Raw genomic sequence first — 15347 nt, forward strand, 5'->3', positions numbered from 1 at the left:
CTTCTTTTTCAGACCTAATATTCCACTCTTTTGGCCAACTTCTCCCCCAACACACAATATCTCTCTGCTGACATGATTTTTTGTGACAAACAGGTTTATTTTTCACCTCAAAACACCCTTAAAATGTCTGGTTTCATTTTTTATTACCTACACTACCACCATGGATTGCCCTCCCTCAATCTTCCTACCTGTTCAGTTGTTCTCACCCTGCAAAGTCCTATTTATATTAACACAGGTTTATCACCTCTGGATGCCTAATATTTATGTCTACCATTCATTTGACAAATGTATACTGCGTTACTTTCAGTATAGTTGCAGCTTCTTGAAGACAATGTTTTCAGCTTCTGCATATTCACTACTATGTCATTATTTACAATAAAACTGTGTGGGCTTATTTATTGAACACAGACATTATAATTTAAGTAAAAATTGAAATTACATTATTATTGAATTTGATCTTATGCTACAAATTAAATAAAATTATAATAGGAATTGGTAGTTCTCTATTATTTCTTTGTAATTCTACAGAACAAAAGCATGAGTTTACAATGTAATCATGGCAGAGACGCTTTAAGGTATATTACATTGTTGGTTTAATTTGAGAAATATGAACACAATGCTTTCTGGAATTTTCAATATAAAAAAATACAATGAAAAATTCAAAATAGCCTTCAAGGGAATAAAAGTGTATTTTGTAAGAGAGTTTATAGTCTGGATGTGTGTTTTTTAAAATTCTAGCTTTACTAAATATCTGAAGATTGAAAAATTGAAACATTTTTCCCTTCCCTATAGCAAAGGCTTTTAATGTAACTACCAGGTTGCATACTAGCCATTTTTACTATGAGTTATAACATAATGTGAAAGATTAACTGAACAAGTGAAAAAGTAAATCTACAATTTGTTTAAAGATTTACAAATGTAACAGAATAAAAAGAAAATGAGAGGTGTCAGATTTTATATTGCTATACAACTTTGGTTAGGCATAAAGAGGTACATCTGTTTCCTTTTAAGAATTTACAACTGCTTCCTGAAATTAAACTGATACAGTCATTAAATAGTTTGCTAATTTGAAAGCAGAACTTTAGGGATAAATAACTATAATGGATGAGAAGGTTATCTAGTCATGGTGTTTTAACAGTGACAATTAACAAACTAACTGAATTTTTAAAAGATTTGTCTTGGATAAGCTAATAATTGAAAGCTCCTATAAGTATTGCTTGCCACTATGGCTTATCAGTAATAAAAACAAATGCAAATTTAAAAAGAAAAGCAAAGAATAAACTATCTACTTGATCAAAATTATTTCTGAGGCACACATTTAATACTGCCTATCTCTGATAAACCTATTAAAATGTTAACACATTTTAAATAGCACAGTATCACGGTTATTTTATATTCGTATTTATTAACTATTACTAACAGAATACATACGTCATTTGTCAGTAGATAAAAGCTTACAGCAATAAACTGATAGGGTAAGTTTTTTCTTTGTGTTAGTATTTTGTTTTTATAACATGAAAGGTCAATCAAAAGAAACTACAGATGGGTGATTAAGAGTTTCATTTAAGACCCTGAAGATATGAGAAAAAATTCATAAGATATGTAATTTTAGATAGCAAACAATAAGAATTTATCAAAGAAATTAAACGCATCAGTAACATTTCAATTCCCTTGGATATTGTAATACCATCAGTTGCTAGTGTATTTTGATTTTTTTAATTTTTGCTTTTTTTGGCTTTTTCTTCTTTAGGTAATCTTATGAACAAACTGCTTTTTATTTATTCAACATGTTTTATTCAATTACAGTCATTATTACTTAAATTCCTCTAATTGCTCCACATTTGGCCAGTGAGAGCCTCTTTATATGAGCTGTTATGTCCTTTCGACATGACCCTATTAGTCTGAAAAATTCCTTCTTACTGGCACAAGACATTCTCTGCTCCTTTTCTGTAGTCTTTGCCCAGGACCTAGAATCAGTGAGTACTTCAAGGAGTCCAAATTGTTTTAAGTGGAGAAAACACACACACACACACATACACACACACACACACACACACACACACAATCTGTTTCTGGTTTTCCAAAATGTGAATGCTATTTGGAAAAAGAAATGCGAGAAGAGACTGTTACTCTCATTACTCTCCTTGGTTTTCAGGAGGATAATGAGAAGATTCAGTAAGAATCTGCCAGTAGGGTCCTGATAGAACCCTGGAAGTTTACAGTCAGAAGATATGTCAAATCATGAAACCACTGAGAAACCAAAAGTCTAGTATGTATAGGGATTGTATAGGTCAAAATAATAGGATATTTTGAATGCAACCTCAAACCAGAAGTACCCACATATCAAAGAGGAAAACAAGGCAGATGGCTGAAGATAGAGTGGCTGGAAGGAGCAAGGAAAGATCAAAACACATCAGACAGATACACAGCCATAGGTAGCAGTACCAAGAAGATCTGGAATCTGAAGTTAATTTTTTCCTCAAAATATCTTACATGCATCCTGCTGAGGTAAAGTTACATCTTTGGATTTGGCAGCCACCATATAGATAAGAGAAAAATAAGCATCTAGACAAAAGAAGTAATAATTAAAACTTTGCAAAGTCTTTGAAGCCCTCTCAAAAGGTACAAGCTGATTCACAAGTTAATTAATTAACTGCCTGAACAAAATTCAACACTGTCTCTAGTAAAGCCACAAAATCCAGACACTCAACAACATACATGCAAAATGTCCAACATCTAATAAACTATGTCAAGTGAGGAACATGACCCATAACTAGGAGAAAAATCAATCCATAAACAAACTCAATATATTAAAGAAGATATAATTAGTAGTCAAGGACCTTAAATGAGCTCTTTTGACATATTCAACTACTTAGAGTAAAGCATAAAAATTATGAAGATGGACTTGGAGACTAAGTAAACTTCCAGAGCCAAAAAATATCAGAATGAAATATCACTGGCTGGGCTTTCAGAAAATTAGAAAAGGATGAAAAAATATTAGTAAAGTTGAAGACAGGAAATAGAAACACCAAAACTGAAGAAGAGAGAAAACAGACTTGAAAAAAAAATAAACAGATGCCCAGTGTCCTGTGGGGTAATATCAAGCAGTCTAACATACGAGAATTTGGAGACATTTTTAAAAGACAAAGAGAAAAGAGGACAGGGGAACAAAGGTAAGAAATAACACAAATTTCTTAAAATGCAATTCAGAAGACAATGTAACAACATCTTTAAAGTGCTGAGGGAAAAAAACAAATTGTCAACCTAAGTACTGTTTGCAACAAAGCATCCATGAAAAATAAAGACAAAATATTCACATTTTCAGACAGGCAAAAGCTGAGTGAATTTTGAGCCATCAGACCAGCACTACATGAAATGCTAAAGGAAATTACTCAGGCTGAACATAGAGTTTCCAAAATGGTAAATATGTGGATGAATAATACTATTCTATGGTTAATAGAATAATTCTATTCTATTCTATATACTATTATAATAATGATAGTTTACTTTTCAAAGCAAAATTAATAACACTATATTGAAAGTTTATAACTTGTATAGAAAAAATTCATAATAAGAACAGCACAAAGATAAGAAGGGGGAAATGAAAGTATGCCCTACTAGAGTATTTAATTACATATAATGCTATAATATCTTTTAAAGGTAGGTGGTCATATTTTAAGGATATACACATACACACACATACTCCTATTATGTATAGTAACTCTAGCAACCATTAAATCATAAGGCAGGGTTTCCCTGGTGGCGCAGTGGTTGAGAGTCCACCTGCGGATGCAGGGGACATGGGTTCGTGCCCCGGTCCGGGAAGATCCCACATGCCGTGGAGCGGCTGGGCCCGTGAGCCATGGCCGCTGAGCCTGCGCGTCCGGAGCCTGTGCTCCGCAATGGGAGAGGCCACAACAGTGAGAGGCCCGCGTACCGCAAAAAAAAAAAAAAAAAAAAAAAAATCATAAGACAGAGAAGTATAGCTAATAAGTCAATAGATGGGTTGTTTCTCACCCCTTTCATTACTTTCTACATTCCTTCTACCTGGACTGAAATTTCCTGCTGTTTTCTCTTTTTCCCACCACTTCTGTACTTCTGACCCTACTTTGGAATTTTCAGTTATTTTATTATATATGAAATACTTCATATATCACACCCCCCAATCTCCAGTTATGTGGCCACCATAATCAGGGCACACACATTAGGGCATATAACATTACTGCAAGCATTTTCTTTGATGAGCTAGACACTAAAATAGGTACTGGGGATGTGGCAGTGAACAAGTTAAAATGAATTTCTGTTCTCAAAGAGATTGTATTCTATGAATAAAGACAAATATTAAACGTGTGCTAAGTATAGCTAAAGAGATTTACAATACAACTAGTTCTTATTCATCTTTGTTTCCCTATTGCCTAGTCCATTTTGAATCACAGAAAGCACTCAATAAATAATTACTGACTGAATAATGGAATGTAGTCATGATTTAAATGCTGTTCTCTGATAATGTCTTCTCTGATTTCTCCAGGAAATATAAGCTTCCACAGCTCTTTGTTCATGTCAGTTCTTAATAACCCTTACCATCATATCGATGATAATCTATCTGCTTAAATAACTATGGGCTACAGGAAGGCAAGTTCTGCACATTTTCTATGAATAATCTGAGTATCTCCAAATTAATAAAACTTCTGAGGTAACCCTTTATTATTGTTTAAATCGCTTTGACTGATTTTTCAAATGGATAACCACCCTTGCACTACTGAAATATTCCACTTGTTCATGATGTATTATGTTTTCCATATAGTGTTGGGTTCCATTATGAGTTAGGAATGTTCTTCTCTATTTTATAAGCTAAGATAAGATTGGTGTTATTTCTTTCTTAAATATTTGGAAGAATTCTCTGGAGAAGACATATGGGCCTGGAATTTCCTTTCAGTGAATGTTTTTAGTAAGACTTTCAGCTTCTTTAACAGATATAAGACTAACCATATTTCTTATTTCATGTTCTAGAAGTTTTAGAAAACTTTGTTTTTTAAATAATTTGTCCATTTCACTTAAATTCTAAAATTTGTTGGCATAAAGTTGTTCATATCACCTCCTAAATAGTGTTTTAATGACTGTAGAAACTGTGTTGAGGTTACCTTTCTATTTCTAATCTTGAAAATGTGTCCTTTTCCTTTTTTCTTGATCAGTCGTCAAGAGTTTATAAATTTATCAATCATTTCAAAGAACATAATTTAGGATTGGATATATTCTTTATTAGACATTCATTCTCTATGCTATTGATTTCTGTTCTACTTTTATTACTTTATTCTATTCCTTTTGCCTTTGAGTTATTATGCTTTTTCTAGCTTTGGGGAATAGAAATTTATCATTCGTTTTTAGCCTTTTTTCCCCTAATATGTGTATTTCATTCTTGTGACTGTTTTAGCTGTGTGCAAGTTAGATATACATATTTGTCATCATCTGGCTCAAAATATTTTCTGATTTTCATTGTAATTCTTTTTGACCCATGGATTATTTAGAAGTGTATCTTAATTTTCAAGAAGTTGGGCACTCTGTTATTGACTTCTAGTTCATTCCACTAAGGTCAGAGAATATACTCTGAACTACTGAGACTTTATGATTTAGAATATAATCAATTTTGGTAAAAGTTACACATGCATTTGAAAATAATATAGTCTTTGTCATTGGTGGATTCATTTTCTAAATATGTCAATTAGGTCAGTTTATAAGCTGTGTTTAGATGTTGTCATTTTATTCTGTCAGCAATTAATAAAGACATTAAATTCTCCCTTTCTGATGATGGTATTGTCTATTTCTGCTTCTAATTCTGTCAATTTTTGCTTTATTTATTTAGAACTATGTTATTGGGTGATATACATTTAGAATTGTTTTATCTTCCTTATGGATTGACAGCTAAATGAATGAAAACAAACTCCTGTAAATTTGCAGTGATGCATTTTAACAGTTGTTTTGTCAGCAATACATCTACATGAGCCTAGTGATTAAGGTTTGAATAGTAAATTACTTACCCTTTTACTTCCAAAGTTTTGAGGGTTTTTGTTTTTGTTTCCTGGGTATGGAGTTGTAGTTTGATCTGAATTATCTTTTAGCATTTTAAAGGTATCATTTCACTGTTATATGGCTTCTATCTTTAGGGTTTAGAAATATTATTGTTCCTTTGAAAATAATTTCCCCCGTTTGGCTAGTTTTAAGATTCTTCTCTTTGTCTTTAGTTTTCAGCAGCTTTATTATGATGTGCTTTATATTCACTGAGCTTCTTGAATCTGTTGGTTGACATCTTCCTTCAGTTTTATATAATTTTTATCATTGTTTCAAATATTACATTTGCCACATTTTTTCTTTCCTATCCTTCTGGGACTCCAGCAACATATATACTAGGGATACCAAATACACATATGGTTGAATGTGTCCCACATATGTCTTACCATCTCTTTTTTTCTCCTTTCTTTTTATTTTTTATTTCTACCTCAGAAAGTAGATTTCCTATTGAAATGTCTTTTGAGCTACTGACATGATTTCTGCTGTTTCCTGTCTACTGTTAATCTCAATTATTGAGATCACAATTTTGAACATTGTAATTTTCTAGTTTGAGAATGCCCATTTGATTTTTTTTAAAGATTCCACTTTATTATTGAAATTCTGTATCTTTTAATTCATTTTGTCAGTCTTTTTTCTCTACTTTAACATATTTATAAAAGTTATTTAAAGTCCCTATCTGCTATTTCTAACATCTTATTCATATGAATCTGTTTCCATTATCTATTTTTTTCTTGGCATACCTTATAATTTTGATTGAATGCTAGGAATAGTGCATACAGAGTCTAGAGATTCCAAACAATGTTATCTTCCATCAGAGTGGGTTCACTTTCTCCACTACACAGATAAATTGACAGGTGGGTTGAATCTTAATTTAGAGACTGAGCTGAGTTGAGTCCAGGCTACAACTTTTCTAAAACTAACTGTACTCTTACATTTCCCCTGTTTTTTAGATAACATCCTTCATGCTTTCAACTGGTGTTTTCAGTAGGTTCCTGGATCCTGGCACATCTTTGTCTTCTGAGCACCATTAGACTACAGGTAATTCCACTCTGCTTTTCAGAAGTCTTCATCTTATCTGATTGTCCTACCACCTTGCTTCAGAATTGAGCAAATGTCTGCCAGGGAAAACAGGCTGTTCATTGATTCTACTCAGACTTCCTATTTTGTCACCTCAAGTCCATACAACTGCCAAAAGCTCAGTTGGTTTCTCTGTTCTAGCAGTACATCTGTCCAAGTTCAGATTCTTAATTCTCAAACCTGGCAAATACCACCAAGGGAAAACAGTTATAGATTATCTGTATCTTTAAATACAACTCTCAGATATATTTAGACAGATGATTTTTTGCCTTTTAAATTTTCTCAGTGGGAGTATTTTTCTGCTACAAATAACCTAAAAACCGTTCCTTCACATGAGAAAAAAATCAAACTCCACTCCAACAAAATTTCAATAGGTCCAGTACCCTTCCCAGTATTTCTACAGATACCTAAATGTGGGATTCAATGCCAGGTGAAGTTGAGGGGCAATGCTTTCTTTTTCTTGTGTGTACCTATATTCTCTTCAAATTCCTGCTCTCTTAGTTCAATTTCTGTCTTCTGTTGTTAGCTGCCCATGATCTTACCTGCTGTTTTCTCTGGCTGACTTTTGCCTCAAACCATTAAAAAAATTACAAGAGACAAAGAATAATTTTTCACTACCAAACCCTCACTAACACAGCCAGCTAATATAAACAGACAAAGTTTATGATGTTTCAGGCATAATAAGATGAAGTTATAACATTTAATTTATTCTATTATATAAAATATTATAACATCCCCTGAAACAAACTAACCTGGACTCACCCTTTCTTAGTCAAAAGGCTCGATAATATAACAAAGAAAAGAATAAGTTTTCTCCTGTTGTTTTCTCTGAACAATTAGTCAAATAAAAGCCAATATTTAAAATAGTATTTTTGGAGATACCTGTATATTAGTGCAAAGAAGACTAATCAATATAAAATTGTAAAGCCTCTGCCTGAGATATGGTAGATGTCTGGTGATACTTATAAGGGATAAACCACATATTTTTCTCAAGTATAGTTTTTACTAACTAAACACAAAGAGTGGTATTTATTATTTCTATACCAAATGATCTTTAAATGCCAAAAACTGGGCAATGAGCAATTTACACAAATCTATTTTTCTTGGGCACATATTTGAAGGAATTATTTGGATGGTGGCATTACTTGAAGTCAGAGGGTGTGTGTTGAGTTCTGATTTGGCAATTCATTAGCTATGTCACCTTAGGTAACAAACAGATTACTCACTAGTTCTTTCTGAATCTGTTTCCTCAAAAGTAAAATAAGAGAAAACTACCTGCCCTGCAGGGTTGTTGTGAGGTGTAAATGCAAAAGCATTTAATCATTCATCTTTCATTTAGTGCCTATTTTGAGCACTATGTTGAATGTTGTGGAAAGAGATGTAAAAGATACATTTCTGGCTCTGAAAGTGTCCAGTGTATACTGAGGAAAACAGAGATGCATGTACATGATTAGAATTAAATGTGATGAATACCATGGCAGAATCAAGCTTAGGATGTAATAGAAATCCATAGAAGGGCTAGATTCAGCCTGGAGGGGCTAAGAAAGAAGTAAATTGAGATGTGAAACCAAATACAGAAGTTGGTAAAAGATATTCAAGGTAGAAGGAACTGTTTGTGTAAAGAACTGTTGTGAGAGAGTGCACGGTATTTTGGAAAAGTTAAAAGTAAATCAATATAACTTGATTATTTTCACCTAACAATTAGGATAGTTGATTATAGAGAGCAAGGTTGTATCCAAATGCTAAAAACCTTGTGTGCTATCCTAAAGGATTTATATTTTTTTCATGGAGTCAATGGGGGTTCACCAAAGGAGCATTATTAAATGCTCAGTCATGATTATATAAATTATATAAATGATAATCTCTTTGCTGAACCTGAATTCATGGACTTGCAAAACATTAAAGTTAATTAGAGAATGGATCCATGACATTGCCTCATTAGCCTAAAAATTTGCCAGTCACTTTTTGTCATGTCTGACTAACAACTAAGGGACAAACATCAAGCCCTACGAACCATAAAAAATCAAGGAAGTTTTATGACATCCCTACGGCAAGCTCTATATAAAACTTCAGCACATTTTATCTTCATTAAACACTTTCAAAATATCAAGTTGTGAGATTCTCCACAAAAATATGTATCAAGGGGTTACCATGGATCAGAGGAAGATGTAGATGCTGGTGGACCAAAGTATTAGCTAATATTGATTATTAGCTAATACTAGTGATCATCAAGGTCCTGTCAAAGTTTATTGATGGTCTGTTCAAGTATTTTTCCAGGTATCAAGTTAAAAAAAATGACAGCTCTGTAACCTCAAAATTTTTAATAAGTTCATTTACAAAAAGAAAAAACACATTACTGTTCCTTCTTCCTGGTTTAGAGGTGGGGTTGTATTGCAGTATCTTCAGTTAATACTCAAAGGTAATAGCTAAGGAATATAGAAATATATGACACTAAGGTTCCTATAAATGAAAGGACTTAAATTATTTTAGAGAAAGGAGGAGATTCTCTATTAAGAATACATGCCTCTAATCACAGACTGGCTCTAATCTGGTTGTCTAAATTTATTTGTTAAAATTAACATTTTTAAGTAGAGTATGAATAGCCCTAGTGTCTTAATATCGTCTGATATCAGTGTTTTCAGCAACCATCACCTCCCACCTCAAATTATCTTATTCTTGATCTACTAAAGGACACATTTTTTTAAGTTGTCAAAAAAATAACAGTTTGCTGTTTTTATTTCTTTCTGTATTTGTTTTTGGTTAAATGTTTTGGTTGCCAAAGGCCTTTGCTCTAAAACAACTGTCTAAGTTTAATAAGATGATATAAACCTTTGGGTCACAGTATATAAAAATCAAACATGGAAAATTGTTTTAAACCAACATGCCAAGACTATTAGAAAGTACATAAGAAATGCATTTCAACATTTTCTACCATTACAAAGCAGAATTTGATTAAAGTACAGAAACTGCCTTCTTTCTTTTCATTATTTGCAGTAAAACCAATGCATTAAGCTACTGTTGCTGGTGACCAGACTTTCTACTCCTCCCTTTCCAAGCTCAAACTCAATTAAGAGATTATAAACTCTAAGTAGTAAATACGATTTGCAAATACCACTAAGGTGGCAAGTAGAGTCCATTAAAGGAAAAGATTTCTTCTACTTCTCTACAGAAATATTTGTCTTACTATTAACACAACGTATCAGGTTGCCCTTGTCTGACGACCCCAAATATAAATCTGAAGCACTGAATATAAAAAGTCCATTTGATTTGATTCCAAAACCTAACGGCAGAACTTAAAAGAAAATAACAATTAAAATAAACAAAAAAAAATTTTTTGCAAGAGCAAAAAGTGTAAGAACTTCTGTAACCCTGTATAACTAAGTGATAGGGGAAGAAATGGACTTTTTTTTCCATTTTATAATGGTCAATATACCCTCTCTTGATAAAATATTTCTAGTTGGTGGTGGGTCAGTACTCAGGAATATTATATTCAAATGAAAGAATGTTCATCAGGCTGGTCTTTTTTTATAAATAGCAAAATATACTTAACATGAAATTTACCATTTTAACCATTTTTAAGTGTACAATTCAATGGCATTAAGTACAATCACAATATTGTTCAACCATCACCACTATCCTTTTCTAGAACTTTTCATCATCCCAAACAGAAATTCTGTACCCATTAAACAATCACTCCCCACTCCCTTCCTCCTGCCTTACTAACCTCTATTATTAATTGTCTCTATGAATTTGCCTACTTTAGGTACCTCATGTAAGTGGACTCATATGGTATTTGTCCCTTTTTTGTCTGTCGTATTCACTTAGCATAATGCCTTCAAAGTTCATAGATGTTGTAGCATCTATCACAATTTCATTTTTTAAGGCTGAATAACATTCCATTGTATGTATATACCACATTTTATTTATCCATTCATCTGCTGATGGACATTTGGGTTGTTTTCATTTTTTGGCTATCAGAAATAATGCTACTACAAACGTTGGTGTGTAAATCTGAGTCCCTGATTTCAATACTTTGAGGTACACACCTATAAGTGGCATTGCTAGATCATGTGGTAATTCTATGTTTAACATTTTGATGAACTGTCATACTGTTTTCCACAGCGGCTGCATCATTTTACATTTCCACCAGCAGTGCACCAGGATTTCAATTTCTCCACATCCTCGCAACATTTGTAATTTTCTATTTTTTTGATGAGTCATCTTAATGTATATGAAGTGATATGTCATAGTAGTTGATTTTCATGTCCCTAGTGATTAGTGATGTTAAGCATCTTTTCATGTGTTTATTGACAGTTTGTATATCTTCTTTGGAGAAATGTATCTTCTTTGGAGAAATGTATATATGGTTTTTGTTCTTGTTCTTGTTAAGTTGTAGGAGTTCTTTATATATTCCGGATATTAATCTCCTGTGATTTGCAAAGATTTTTTTCCCATTCTATGGTTTCCCTTTTCACCCTCTTAATACTATTTTTTGAAGGACAGTTTAAAAACATTTTTTTAACATTTTTATTGGAGTATAATTGCTTTACAATGGTGTGTTAGTTTCTGCTTTATAACAAAGTGAATCAGTTATATATATACATATATCCCCGTATCTCTTCCCTCTTGCATCTCCCTCGCTCCCACCCTCCCTATGCCACCCCTCGAGGTGGTCACAAAGCACCGAGCCGATCTCCCTGTGCTATGAGGCTGCTTCCCACTAGCTATCTATTTTACATTTGGTAGTGTTTATATGTCCATGCAACTCTCTCACTTTGTCCCAGCTTACCCTTCCTCCTCCCTGTATCCTCAAGTCCATTCTTTAGTAGGTCTGTGTCTTTATTCCTATCTTGCCCCTTTGTTCTTCATGAACTTTTTTTTGGATTCCATATATATGTGTTAGCATACAGTATTTGTTTTTCTCTTTCTGACTGACTTCACTTTGTATGACAGACTCTAGGTCCATCTACCTTACTACAAATAACTCAATTTCGTTTCTTTTTATGGCTGAGTAATATTCCATAGTATATATGTGCCAAACCTTCTTTATACATTCATCTGTTGATGGACACTTAGGTTGCTTCCATGTCTTGGCTATTGTAAATAGTGCTGCAATGAACATTTTGGTACATGACTCTTTTTGAATTATGGTTTTCTCAGGGTATATGCCCAGTAGTGGGATTGCTGGGTCATATGGTAGTTCTATTTGTAGTTTCTTAAGGAACCTCCATACTGTTCTCCATACTGGCTGTATCAATTTACATTCCCACCAACTGTGCATGAGGGTTCCCTTTTCTCCACACCCTTTCCAGCATTTATTGTTTCTAGATTTTTTGATGATGGCCATTCTGATCGGTGTGAAATGATATCTCATTGTAGTTTTGATTTGCATTTCTCTAATGATTAATGATATTGAGCATTCTTTCATGTGTTTGTTGGCAACCTGTATATCTTCTTTGGAGAAATGTCTATTTAGGTCTTCTGCCCATTTTTGGATTGGGTTGAATGTTTTTTTGATATTGAGCTGTATGAGCTGCTTGTAAATTTTGGAGATTAATCCTTTGTCAGTTGCTTCATTTGCAAATATTTTCTCCCATTCTGAAGGTTGTCTTTTCCTCTTGTTTATGGTTTCCTTTGCTGTGCAAAAGCTTTTAAGTTTCATTAGGTCCCATTTGTTTATTTTTGTTTTTATTTCCATTTCTCTAGGAGGTGGGTCAAAAAGGATCTTGCTGTGATTTATGTCATAGAGTGTTCTGCCTATGTTTTCTTCTAAGAGTTTGATAGTGTCTGGACTTACATTTAAGTCTTTAATCAATTTTTAGTTTATTTTTGTATATAGTGTTAGGGAGTGTTCTAATTTTATTCTTTTACATGTAGCTGTCCAGTTTTCCCAGCACCACTTATTGAAGAGGCTGTCTTTTTTCCACTGTATATTCTTGCCTCCTTTATCAAAGATAAGGTGACCACACGTGTGTGGGTTTATCTCTGGGCTTTCTATCCTCTTCCATTGATCTATATTTCTGTTTTGGGGCCAGTACCATACTGTCTTGATTACTGTAGCTTTGTAGTATAGTCTGAAGTCAGGGAGCCTGATTCCTCCAGCTCCGTTTTTCTTTCTCAAGATTGCTTTGGCTATTCGGGGTCTTTTGTGTTTCCATACAAATTGTGAAATTTTTTGTTTTAGTTCTGTGAAAAATGCTTTTTTGGTAGTTGTTGCCTGTGCTTCTGGTGTATTATCCAAATAGTTTTGCTTAAAGAAAAATACACAGTAGCTATGTACAACTATGTACTCTCAGAGGAGCAGAATAAGTTCACTTAATGGAATTACTATATCCTTTAAAAGCTATAAATAAGCTTTTTGGAGTTATTGATTGTTGTTTAATTACTCTTAGGTCATGGTGTCTGTGATTCCATGTCTAGTTCACCAAGTAGCTAGAAGTACTCCCAAGGAGTGGTTAGGCTCTGCCTCTTGCAAGGCTTATCTGGGGGTATTTTTCCTAAAATACATTTTGGCATCTAATTTTAAAAGTTTTAAAAATCAGTTTGTAAACTGCAAGTCACTTAGTATTTAGATTAAGCTTTATAAACTTAAAAGGCAACTTCCCCATTGCCTTCCAGATTATCCTAAAGAAATCTTTGGACAGATTTCTAGTCAACTGTCCAGATTATCTTTGCCTTTCATTGTTTTGATTAGGCTATTTTACAACCCTAGAGAGACAGAAATTAATTTGTAGAAAAATGTATACCTATGCAAACAATTCTTGTCCATAGAAATGAAACATCTCTCTAGTGGAGGTTCAACTGATTTCCTTTCCCCACTGTAGAAAAAAAGAGTTTGTATCTATTAAGAAAACTTATTTTAGGATTTCTAATGGCTTGTAAATATGTCTGCTTTGTGGATTTTCCATAAAACCAGTTACAACATTTTTCTGCTTCCTTTATTAATTAATGAGTTAAATAAAATCTTTGACACGTTTACATTTTTATGAGAGCCATGACTTGGAACATTTACAAAAATATTATTTAATAACCTGCACCCCACTAAAATAGTTATTTAAAAAAATACTCAGGATGATTTTTTTAGAGAAGTAAATACATCCTTTAAAAACCAGCTTGTTTTAATATTCTTTCTGTGCCATTTTAAAATTCTTATACCTATACTATACATATTTTAAAGTCCAGGTCAAGGCTTTTCTGGATCAATTTAAAAATTTTGGATTCCCCTGAACTCAGATCCCTTATGCATCAACAATTTGATCTTGCACAGCACTGGAATGTATTTGTCTTCATACACTGTTTAATTTTTCATATATTAATATCTATTTTCTCAACGTAAGTCTATAGTTCTTATATGTTGGGACTTTTCTTTATAACATCCACAACATAAGGCTTTATATAGAATAGAAATTTAAATATTTGATTTAATTTGCTGATTTAATTAATTTCCACAATGTCTGATAAAGCTTACAGGTGCAGTTCACTATCAGATTAATCAAAATTTTCTGTTAATTAATGACATAAACACTTAGGGTTCAAAAAAAATAGTACTAATACTTTTTTTACTCTCCCCATCGAGATTATATGGAATGGACCTGAATAGATGACCAAGAATGGTTTCTTGACTTGTTTTTCCTTAATCTAGTTTAGTCTTTTTAAAATTTACTTTACCCTTCCTCCAGCTCCACCCCCACAGATCTCACACAGCCTAAGCTTGACTATAGATCAGTCTTTCTCAACGTTTTCAGTTTTGCTTCTCAAGAGAAAATTTCAACTTAATTTAAATTTTCATTGAGTGTGGTAAAATACTAAGGAATAACATTTTGTCATGTTAAGATTGAGCTTTGGAGGGCCAAAATATATTGTAATATCTAAATTATTTTCTTTCCCCTAAAGCCAAGTTTTACCCCCTTGCTGGAAATATCACCTCCACGGAGAATGCATGCTATATGTTTTTCAAGGTTGCTGAAGTTGTAATTTCAGGAAATGACTTAAACTTTTTTAAAAACTGGAGTGTTTATGGGGACACAAACCTTTATCATATGACTGAAATTTGACACATTATTATGCTAACAAAGCCCTCTCCTTTTATGTTATTTCTCAAAGACCCTCACCCCAATTTGATAGATGTAAGGGTGAGGGAGAAAGCGGGTAAAGAGGAAAAAGTATTGTCCTTTAACACTGTCATTTTTATTCTCTCACTATAT

This window comes from Orcinus orca, chromosome 1, assembly GCF_937001465.1.
Source record: "Orcinus orca chromosome 1, mOrcOrc1.1, whole genome shotgun sequence".
NCBI lineage: Eukaryota > Metazoa > Chordata > Mammalia > Artiodactyla > Delphinidae > Orcinus > Orcinus orca.